General features: G+C 42.1%; 1 long non-coding RNA gene across 1 annotated transcript; it reads left to right on the forward strand.

Moving 5' to 3' along the window:
• The first annotated feature begins 3,723 nt into the window (after positions 1-3,723).
• LOC127575472 (uncharacterized) lies at positions 3,724-4,676 on the forward strand. The gene is made up of 3 exons (XR_007957069.1): positions 3,724-4,036; positions 4,125-4,388; positions 4,477-4,676. It is a non-coding gene; the product is annotated as an uncharacterized LOC127575472 (long non-coding RNA).
• The last annotated feature ends 7,019 nt before the right edge of the window (positions 4,677-11,695 follow it).

An 11,695-nucleotide genomic window follows, 5' to 3' on the forward strand; every position in this document is an offset into this window, starting at 1 on the left:
TCCACAATACACATGCCAAATTTCTTTACCCTCCTGAGGAAGTAGAGGCGTTGGTGCGCTTTCTTGGCCGTGGTGTCTACGTGGTTGACCAGGACAGATGATGTTTACTCCTAGGAACTTGAAGCTCTCAATCATCTCCACTTCAGCACCATTGATGTAAACAGGAGTGTGTGCACTGCTCCACTTCCTGAAGTCAATGACCAGCAAAACAACTGACTATCACAGCCTTGAATACATTCATTGATTTCATCTCCATAGCTCCCTGGAATAGAGAATTCCAAAGCTTAATGACCCTCTGAGAAGAAATTCCTCACTTCAGTCTTTAAGGTCGTGAGTCCTACTGAAACTATTCCCCCAGTTCTAGATTCTCCCACAAGAGGAAACGTCCTCTCAATATCAACCCTGCCAAGCACCCTGTAAACCATATGTCTCAATGAAAGTACACAGTTAATGGTGGGACCCTTAATAGCGTTGATGTACAGAGGGATCTTGGGCTCCCAAGTCCATAGATCCCTGAAAGTGGCTGCACATGTTGATAAGGTGGTAAAGAAGGTGTATAGCATGCTTGCCTTTATTAGTCGAGGCACTGTGTTCAAGAGTTAAGAAGTTATGTTGTAGCTTTGTAAAACTGGTAGGCTGCATCTGGAGTATTGCATTCAATTCTGGTTGCCCCATTATAGGAAGGATGGCTATGGAGAGGGTGCAGAAGAGGTTTACCAGGACGCTGCCTGGAGTGGAGGACGTGCTATAAGGAGAGGTTGGACAAACTTTTGTTGTTTTCTCTGGAGCAGCGGAAACCAAGGGGAGACCTGATAGAAGTTAATAAGGTTGTGAGAGGCATAGATAGCTGGTACCTTTTTCCCAGGATCAAAATGTCTAATACCAGAGGGCAAATAAGTGGGGGTAAGTTCAAAGGAGATGTGTGGGGCAAGATTTTTTACACAGAGAGTGTGGGTGCCTGGAATGTGCTGCCGGGGTAATGGTGGAGGCAAATACGATAGAGGTGTTTAAGAGGCTCTTGGATATGCACATGAATTTGTAAAGAATGGAGGGATATGGACCTTGCATAGGGATTAGTTTAGTTAAGTGTTTAGTTAGTTCGGCACAACATATTGGACTGAAGGGCCTGTTCCTATGCTGTACTGTTCTATGTTCTATGTAAGGGAAATCTTTACGACAAAGCTATTGTTCTTTGAGGATATAAAAAGTAAGGAGGATGACAGAGTACAATAGCGAAGTGCATTGGATTTTCAGGAGGTAATCTGTATTGTGCCAGATAAGAGACTATGGAATTGGTCATGGACAGAAGATTGGCTATCAGCTCCACTGACTGGGTTCAATCCTGACCTCGGGTGCTGTCTGTGTGGAGTCTGCACATTGTTCCTGTGACCCAGTGAGTTTTCTCCGGGTGATTCGGTTTCGTCCCACATCCCAAAGATGTGCAGGTTGATTAACTGGCCACTGTAGGCTGCCCCTGGTGGTAGAATGAGATGGAAGCCCGGAGGTTTGGGGTTTGGATGATGTTCCTGAACACGTCATCACCTTCAGCGTCCCCACCCACTATTTATTTTTACTTACTGTGTAAAACAAATAGGGAACGACAATCTAAGTGCTGCCCTGGAGGATGGCGATGCACTCCTGTGCTGGTGGCAGAAGGCATGTTGTACGCTCCCTTCTTTGGATACACACAGGCACGGACATAACCCTGGAAGTGGGGCAGGCAGGGTGGGTTGAACAAATCCCTTCGTTTCGGGTCTTCCTTACTTGGGGTCAACTGTATAAAGATTCGAAGCATGAGACTTGAAGCTGCAGCCTGGAACCAAACTCCTGATGCACCAATCCAAAGAGTTTGCAAATTCTCTTGCTCCTCTTATAGTTGAACCCCCTCTCTGCCAAATCCTGAATGGAGAATTGTGCAGAGACCCCATGTCCACTGAGGACCACCCATCACCACTTCCTTTGGACAGCAACATATCAGACTGGGGTGCACCTACACGGTAGGTTGGTCACTGGCTGCCAACTCCTCACCAAAATACAGTGAAGCTGAGGCTACCTGGACATTTTATTCTGCTGCAAGTATTTGGTGAGCCAGAGTGATAAGATAAAGAGTGATCATTTAAAAAAGAGACTTAATTTGCTTTTGTCCAATTATATTTTATTTTACACTGCATTTACATTTAATTCAAAGGTTACCAATATGAATCCCCCCACCCTGCCCCAAAATGCTGGTAATGCTGAATCCTGGGGGAGGCAAAAAACCAAAGATAAAAACCTGCGGCCAATTTCAGGAAAAACTTTGGGAAATTCCTCCCCGACTCCACAAGGGCAGTCAAGCAAAGCTCCAGGAGATCACTGAAAACTGTGATGCATTACCAGCCAGCTTAATATTACAACTGTATAAATTAATATCAAAGAAAGACAGATCAAAAAGAATACTACAGGTGTGGAGTCTACAGATTGGAAAGAAAACAAAAGTATTAGTAAAGGGGACAGCAATAAGTTCTTATCTTCCCAAGAATGTCCAAAGCAACCCATAGACGTAACTTCAATATTATCAATCTGCTCCTAAAAGGATAGTAACCCAATCTATATGTTCCTGCAAAGACCGGCAGCTTATCACTGACTGATGCGTGTGTTCCGGGTTCAGAGTGATGGTCAGATTCTTCCCACGTAGCGCAAAGTAGGTAGCGGGGAAGGACCTTCCTCTGAGAGCCCCTTAACCTTGTAGCCATGTGGAGACTCCCCTTACGCTGCCACTTCACTCAGCACTCCTCTTGAGTTGGTGGAAGTGTTGTTATGAGAAAATGCATTGGGATCAAGACCTATCCATTAGGCATGAATGACACACCCCTAAAGTGTCCACAGACCAAGTCGAAGCCAGGATCCCATCATTGGTACAGAGCCAGTAGGGTTTGGGCAGACCCAACTGAGAAACAGCAAGCAAGCTACCAACTGGAAAGGCTCTCTCCATCACACCAGAGCATCTTTCCCACCCTCCACTGTATGCCCGAACTTCAATTATGGCCCCCTTAATCCAAGAATGCCCCAAAAGCTTTACCATACCAACCTTGCCATCTCAAATCCAATGAGTTACCTCATACCTCATACCCATCTACCCCCCCTTGGGTCTTTTCATTGCAGGTACAACTGACACCTTGGCAAAAAAACCATGGTACCTGTCGTGTCTGCCATGAAAATAAGGTGCAGGGGTGTAACTGAGAGGACCGATCTGGCTGGTGGCTTGCTGTTCCCCATTCTAGAAAACCTGAACCCCATTGCCTCAGTAGCCAGCGGTAGAACCCTACCCAGGGCTTGCTAGGTGGACACTCTAAGGAGTGGAACGTTCCAGTCTATTCATGCCTGGGATGGCATTGGTCAAGCTCTTCCCGAACCCAGCAGCTCCCGTCAGCTCTCAATGAGAGTTGGGCCACTGAGTGCTGTGACAGCGTTTGGGGAATCCTTATATGACACAAGACTGGGGAGCCAACAGAGCAAGGCTTTTTCCCGCTGCCCTACCTGCCCATCATTGGAAGAATAAGACATATACTAATGTGTGGATGGTGAATTTACATTATAGGCATATGCCAACTAAAAAATATATGCTTATTTATATAACACAACAGGCTTTGTGGCAATGTAGGTGGAACTATGTGACAATTTACAATGGGCTTTGTGGCAATGTACGTGGGACTGTGTGACAATTTACAGTGGGCTTTGTGGCAATGTAGGTGGGACTATGTGACAATTTACAGTGGGCTTTGTGGCAATGTAGGTGGGACTATGTGACAATTTACAGTGGGCTTTGTGGCAATGTAGGTGGGACTATGTGACAATTTACAGTGGGCTTTGTGGCAATGTAGGTGGGACTATGTGACAATTTACAGTGGGCTTTGTGGCAATGTAGGTGGGACTATGTGACAATTTACAGTGGGCTTTGTGGCAATGTAGGTGGGACTATGTGACAATTTACAGTGGGCTTTGTGGCAATGTAGGTGGGACTATGTGACAATTTACAGTGGGCTTTGTGGCAATGTAGGTGGGACTATGTGACAATTTACAGTGGGCTTTGTGGCAATGTACGTGGGACTATGTGACAATTTACAGTGGGCTTTGTGGCAATGTAGGTGGGACTATGTGACAATTTACAGTGGGCTTTGTGGCAATGTAGGTGGGACTATGTGACAATTTACAGTGGGCTTTGTGGCAATGTAGGTGGGACTATGTGACAATTTACAGTGGGCTTTGTGGCAATGTAGGTGGGACTATGTGACAATTTACAGTGGGCTTTGTGGCAATGTAGGTGGGACTATGTGACAATTTACAGTGGGCTTTGTGGCAATGTAGGTGGGACTATGTGACAATTTACAGTGGGCTTTGTGGCAATGTAGGTGGGACTATGTGACAATTTACAGTGGGCTTTGTGGCAATGTACGTGGGACTATGTGACAATTTACAGTGGGCTTTGTGGCAATGTAGGTGGGACTATGTGACAATTTACAGTGGGCTTTGTGGCAATGTAGGTGGGACTATGTGACAATTTACAGTGGGCTTTGTGGCAATGTACGTGGGACTATGTGACAATTTACAATTTGCATTGAGATGTACTACAGTTAAGTTCTATGACAATACTTAAGAGTTATTACAATAAGTTGAATTCACTGACAATGTATTGTTAGCTGTATTACAATTAAGCTGAGTGCTATGACACTGGTCAAGGAACTTAATAAAGCTATAGTATAACAAAGCTCTATTCTATGACAATGTATATATCAAGCTATATTATTATTACAATTAAGCCAAGTTCTATCATAAAATGCATCTAGCTTTGTTATAATTAAGCTCTTCTATAAAAACATGAATCTAGCTATATTACAATTTTATCAAGCTCGGTAACATTGAAAATTAAGCTATATTACAATTAAGACCAGTTCTGTACTATTGTGTATCTACTTATATTACATTTACATTAAGCTCTAAACATCAAGCTATGTTACAAATAAGTCGAGTTCTATCACAATGTGCATTAAGCTATATCCCAGTTAAACCTAATCCTGTGACAATGGGGCTCGTTATTCTTTCTTCTTTGCACTAATTATATTTGTAATTTGTAGTAATTTTATGCTTGAACTGTACTGCTGCCTCAAAACAACAAATTTCATGTCATCTAAGTCAGTAATAATAAAGGTTATTTCTGATTCTGATCGATCCATAATACAGTTAAGACTAGTTCTGTGTTAAATATGCCAAGTGGCCTTCTTCTGTGTTATGAGGAAATATACATGAAAATGTGCATGGAGCCAAATGATGGTGTAAATGGAACACTTATGTTCATGGACATGTATGTTAGTATATGTTATGTTATGTAAATGGACATGTGATGGCTATGGCTGGGCTCTGATAGTTCCTACACTGCTCTGTGAATATTAATGTGCTATGTGACAATATGTGGTAGTTACAATAAGCCTTTTGACAAAATGTAGAGCAATGTGACAATTACTTTCAATTCTATGACAATGTACACAGGACTATGTATATACAAGGGTATACAACAACGTACACTAGAGAAACTTACATTATGCCTAACGTACACTTGACAATATATACAATGCTGTGTAATCCTTACATAGGGTTTGGGACTACATAGATCGTGCTGTATGATAGTTATTGTGTGAGTTATAATGTAGATAGTGTATGCGATACAGTACCTTAAAGGAACACTTAGCTTTGTATCTGCTGCTTCTTATGAGATCCTACTTATGATACCTAAAATCAAATGATGAATGAGAGGAAGAGAGAGAGAGAGAGAGAGAGATAGAGAGAGAGAGATAGTACCACTGCATGCCCAGCGCTACCAAGACTACTACAAGCCTGCAGATTTAATATATGTATATATCTGTCAGTAACGCATCATAATCAGCGACGGCAAATTTGTAACAATGGCAGCTTTGTTTGGGCTCATTTCATTGCCAAATAAGGACATTTCGATCACTAGTTTTGGCCAATTGTTGTGTTTGTTGATGATATTATTGACAGTGGGGTGGTAACCATAACAACACACCTCCACACCATTACATGAAGCAACTGAACTTTTCAAATTTTGTAAAATAATTTGTATAGCCAATACAGGGCATGGTGCTAATTGAACAGTTTTTTCAAAGCTTGGGTCTGAAGGGCCAAGTAGCCTCTTTTTGTGGTGTCGGATTCCTGGGTTGATAATCTTTGGATTCAGCAAGGAAGGGAGAAGAAATGCATTATCAAAATCACAAATATAAAGTTAAATAGAAGGGTGTAATATTGTCAATGCTTTTTAGCCAAAGGTTGTGTTAAACCCTCAGTCTTGAGTAATCTGCAATGGTGTGTGAGCTGTAATGGTCATTAAGCATTGATACAATAGGAGTAATCACTTGAAACCTGTGAAAAATCACACAATAGTAGGACTGAGGCAAGCTAGATTCACTATATCGGCTAGGATTGACCTAGTACTCCAACACTTTGACACGTGAGGATGTGTGGAGTTGTTTCCACAGTAAATGCCCTGATTATCCCACCGGCTGGTAAATTGACACCTCCAGTTTGCTAACATACCCAATCCAAATGAGAAATACCTTTCAGTTTCTCAGAAACACACAGTATTTCTTTTACCTTGGCAGGAGCAGCATTAATGCTAAAGTACTGTCTGCACCTATCTCACTAGAACTTAAAAAAATATGAATCCCCCCTGGTGTGGCCTCTGAGCTGTTGGGGCAGCTGGCTGGTGATTCTCAGACGGTAGGGAGAGATCGGAGGAGATAATCAGGGGGACAAGGCAGACAGTTAATGGGCTGGGACAGAGGATTGAGGGGGGGAGGTTTGAACAGATCGTTGGGGTTGTAGGAAACTGTCAGGAAGTTGGGGCAGAGGGACGGGGAGTAGAGGCAGGTGGTCTGAAGCTTTGGGCAGACTTTGGGAAGGTTGGGAAGATGGCTTGGGGGGGGAATGGTTCTGAGCAGATGGTCAGGAAGGTGTAGGGGGTTCAGGAAGACATTCGGGGGAGGAGGGGGTATTTGGGCATATGGTCAGAAGAGTTAAGATCAATGGTTGGAGGGAGAGTGGTCAGGAGAGTTAAGGCAGCTGGTCGGGAGGAGGGTATTCAGAGAGATGATTACAGAGGGTGGTAGGTAGGAAAAAGGGGGTGATCAACAATAATGAAAAGTTAAATAATGCACCTACCTGGAGGAAGACGGACACCACATATTTCCCATCATAGTCCTAGCAGAGTCATATCCTCTAACTGAAACTAAAGTGAGGCTTAACTCTCTGTTTAATACTGACTTCAGTATTCTTACAGGAATTATTTGTGCAGTAGCATTTTGCTCAAGTGATGAAGGCAAATTGAATGGGACAGAGTTTTCACAACAATTTTGGCCCATCTTCTGGTCCAACTTGCAGGTTGCTCTTCAAGTGCAAGTCTGCACATCCCTCATATGAAAAACTACATGTGGTACTTTGAACCACATACTAATCATTTTCTATATGGTGACATTTCTCCTGAATTCTCTGCTGGATTTACCAGTGATGCTCTTCAGTTCATTCGTGACCAGAGTTTGGCCTCATGCACCAATGTGACTAATGCTTCACTGGATTACTTCCAGGCCTTGTTGTTCTACTTGACCTTGAGGTGAGCTTCAACCACATGTTTGCTCTGCCACCAAGGCCAACATCCATAACCCTGCTTCCACCCCAGCCTCAGTGCACCTGCTGTGGACACCCTCATCTGTACTTTTGATGCTTCTGGACCTAGATATTCCAATACAATCCTGGTCACCTTCCTGTCAGCCACCACAGCCATGTTCTTCCAAAACTTTGCTGACCCCATCTTTACTAAAACCAGATCTTACTCACTCTTCATAGCGGTTCTCGCAGTCATGGAGAGATACAGTACAAAATCAGGCCCTTCAGCCCACCAAGTCTGTGCCATCCATCAACCATCCACTTACATTAATCCTACATTAATCTAATTCTCCATACATTCTATCAACACCCTTCAGATTCTACCACTCATGTGTGCACTAGGGGCAATTTACAGCAGACAACACCTACCAATCCATGCATCTTTGAGATGTGAGAGGAAATTAGGCACCTGGAGGAAACCCACGCAGGGAGACCAGGGCCACAAATGGTCCCACACCACTACCGGTTATATGCGGATCATTAAGTGGTCAGTACCTCAACGTGAAGCTCAGACATGATTTGTTCTGTGTGACCAATGAAGTTTGTAGATTGCAACTAAAAGGTCCAGTTTACGCTGGTAATGAAGGGAATGGACAGGGCATGTGTAAGGAGTATGCAAGTGAGGCCCAGTAAAAAACATCACAGATATGCATGACCTTCTGCACTAGGGTAGAATGGTAGGACAACTGCTGGTGCTACTGCCTCACAGCATTAGCAACCTGCAATTGACCTGTCTTCCAGATTTGTCTGTGTGGACTTTGCACATTCTCCCTGTTATGAGGCCATGGATAGACTGCCACATTGAGGCCATACTCAGGTTGGAGGAACGATATCTCATATTCCACCTTGGTAGTCTCCATCCTGACAGCCTCAACATCGATTTCTCTAACTTCCAGTAATCCCTCCCCCTTCTCTTTCCTCTTGCCCCGCCCTCATAACCTGCCCATCTATTCCCCACCTCCTTCCCTTTATTCCATGATCCACTGCCCTCTCCTACTAGATTCCTTCATCTTCAGCCCTTTGCATCTTCTACCTATCACTGGACTCACCTATCACCTGCCTACATGTGCTCCTCCCCCTCCCCCGACCTTGTTATTCTGGCTTCTGCCCTCTTCCTTTCCAGTCCTGATGAAGGGTCTCAACCCGAAACATCGACTGTTTATTTCTCTCCATAGATGCTGCCTGATCTGCTGAGTTCCTCCAGCACTTTTTGTGTGTGTGTGTTGCTCCAGATTCCAGCATCTGCAGAATCTCTTGTGTCTGTGCAACAGGGATACAATTTCTAAGCTACATTCTCTATGTCTACCCAACAAACAGCCTCTGACTGTTCAATGATTTCCATAAGTTATAAACACACAGTTTTGGTCTTAATCGCTTGATTGTTTTTGTAAACTTTCTCCAGTGTGTCAAAATCTTTTGCTTAATGATGTCAGGTAAAGAGATGTGCCTAATAATCTTATGAAAGTGTTTCAATACAGGTTTTAGAGTAATTTCCCACTTTTCAATTCTCTCTTTCTAGATTTGGAGGCCAATGTCACTCATTGTTATCTGAGAACTCTGATTGGCCCCTAGGGACAATGGAACTGTTACGTTTTGGTTACAAGATGTTGGTCCATAGTAACCATATTGCAACAACAAATAGCATCACAAAAAGACAACCTATAAGCATCATAGCACAATTTCAAAATTATTTGGTTATGCTAATCAAAAATATTTTCTGATGTCTTATGGGTTGACTGTTTCTTTTTCATGACCAACGAAATGGCAGCAAGTATAGATAAATATATCATCCAATTTACTCTGGGTGGAAATAAAAAAAATAGTCACTGGGTTTAGAAGAATAAATTAGAATGACAGTCTGTATAAATGTCACTTGAGTTGTGAAGTTGAGCAGTGATTAAGCTGTTTAAAATGTTTACAGAATCCATTAGGACAGATGCAAAAAACTTCTTAAAATTCTGTTTGTTTGGGAATTGAAAATGAGAGCAAATTCACAAAGCACTTCAACATTCTGAGAGTAGAATATATCAGCAAATCTTAGTCCTAAGTCTTTGTTGGCCTGACTTGTTAACCTTCTAAATCCAGTGTTTACCTTTTTGAAAAAAAATCAGAAATAAATTGGAGGGCATATTTTTCTATATCCCCTTTGCCATGAGAAGGATATAGTGATCCCAAAGGTATAGAATTATGACACTGGAAAACTTTTTGACTATCTGAACTAAATCCTATGGATATTGTGCTAAGATGGTTGTTGACTATATTTGTGATGAAATTTTTTGCTCTGGTTATGTGGTTACCAAGAACCAACATATTGTCGTCAATAATCAGCCAGTGATGGATGAAAATTGAACAGCTCCATTGTCCTTAGTGGCCATTCAGAGTCCTCAGATAGCAACGTATACACTAAGGTTCACATCTAGACAGAGGGAGAAGTAAAAAAGCAGAGAAATTAGTATTAAATTAGTGATTATTGGGCATGATTCTTGCCTCCATTTAATTAAAAATAGATTTAAGTGCATTGGAGCATCCACAAATATATTAAAAAGATAATATGAAAACTACTTAAAACTATAGGAAAAATTGACTAGCCTGGGACTGTTTGATAGGGTAGATATAGAGATCACTCACAATCTTTTCTTGGTGAATTTGCATCTGTTGGGAGATTGGCTTGATTCACATGATTCACGTTAGCTGAGCTGAGCTGAAGGATTGTATGAACTTGGCTTGTGTTCACTCAAGTATAAAAGACTGAGGACCGCTCAATGTGTTTAATAGGATTCCCTAGGGCAGATGTGGAGAACTTATTTAATTCTGCTAGAAAATCAAAATATCGAGGGATCATAATCTTAAAATTAAAGTTTTTGAATTGGTTTGTCTTTATATGTCCTGTTTCAATTATCCTCTCCTGCTTGCTCTAGCTCTAGCCCCTCAAATGCTTCACCAACTGAACATATGAGAATCAATTTATTGATTCCAAGCTGTGTGTGTTTTACACTTAGGATGCATGAGTCAGAAAATTAATACTACATGAGGATTGAAAGAAGTAGGTTTCTCATCAGGGATTGAAATCTGTAAACTTGAACAAAGACTTGCACCTTTCATAACCTGAAGACATCCCAGTTTCACAGTTAATTAAGTATTTCATTAACCCCTTAAGTAAAACCTTTCAGTTTATCTTGCCTGTGTCAACCCTTAGGAAAAGCATCCGGTTAATCCTGTTCACCAGTCCTGATGAAGGATCTCGTCCCGAACCATCGACTGTCCATTTCCCTCCGTAGATGCTGCCTGACCTGCTGAGTTCCTTGCACTCTTTTGTGTGTTGCTGTTAATCCCACACTTTTTTCCAAATCCTGCAAATATTTCTTTTTCAAGTATTTAGCCAATTTCTTTTTTGGAAATTCCTTTTAAATTTGCTTCCAAAGAGTTTCAAACAGAGCAATTCAGATCACAACATGGTACATTAAATCTGTGTCCTCTTGTTATTAAGCCATTGCCAGTGAAGTATTTTCACCCCTTCTACTCTAATAGGGACCTTCACGATTTTGAACACCTCCATTACATCTCCTAAAGCCTTCCCTGTTCTAAGGAGAAAAGTCCCAGTTTTTCTAGTCTCTCCACATTCCTTTATAATTCTATTTTTAGGTTCCGGTATGTAACCTGCATCTATATTAAATATGAATTCTCTCTTTGGAGAGAAGGAGGAAGGGAGGTGACTTGATAGAGGTGTACAAGATGATAAGAGTCATAGATCGAGTGGACAGTCAGAGACTTTTTCCCCGGGCAAAAATAGCTAACACAAGGGGGCATCATTTTAAGGTGATTGGAGGAAGGTATAAGGGGGATGTCAGAAGTAAGTTTTTTACACAGAGAGTGGTGGGTATGTGGAACGCACTGCCGGCAGAAGTGGTGGAGGCAGATACATTAGGGACATTTAAGAGACTCTTAGATAGGCACATGAATGATAGAAAAATGGAGGGCTATGTGG

Source organism: Pristis pectinata, chromosome 1 (assembly GCF_009764475.1).
Source record: "Pristis pectinata isolate sPriPec2 chromosome 1, sPriPec2.1.pri, whole genome shotgun sequence".
NCBI lineage: Eukaryota > Metazoa > Chordata > Chondrichthyes > Rhinopristiformes > Pristidae > Pristis > Pristis pectinata.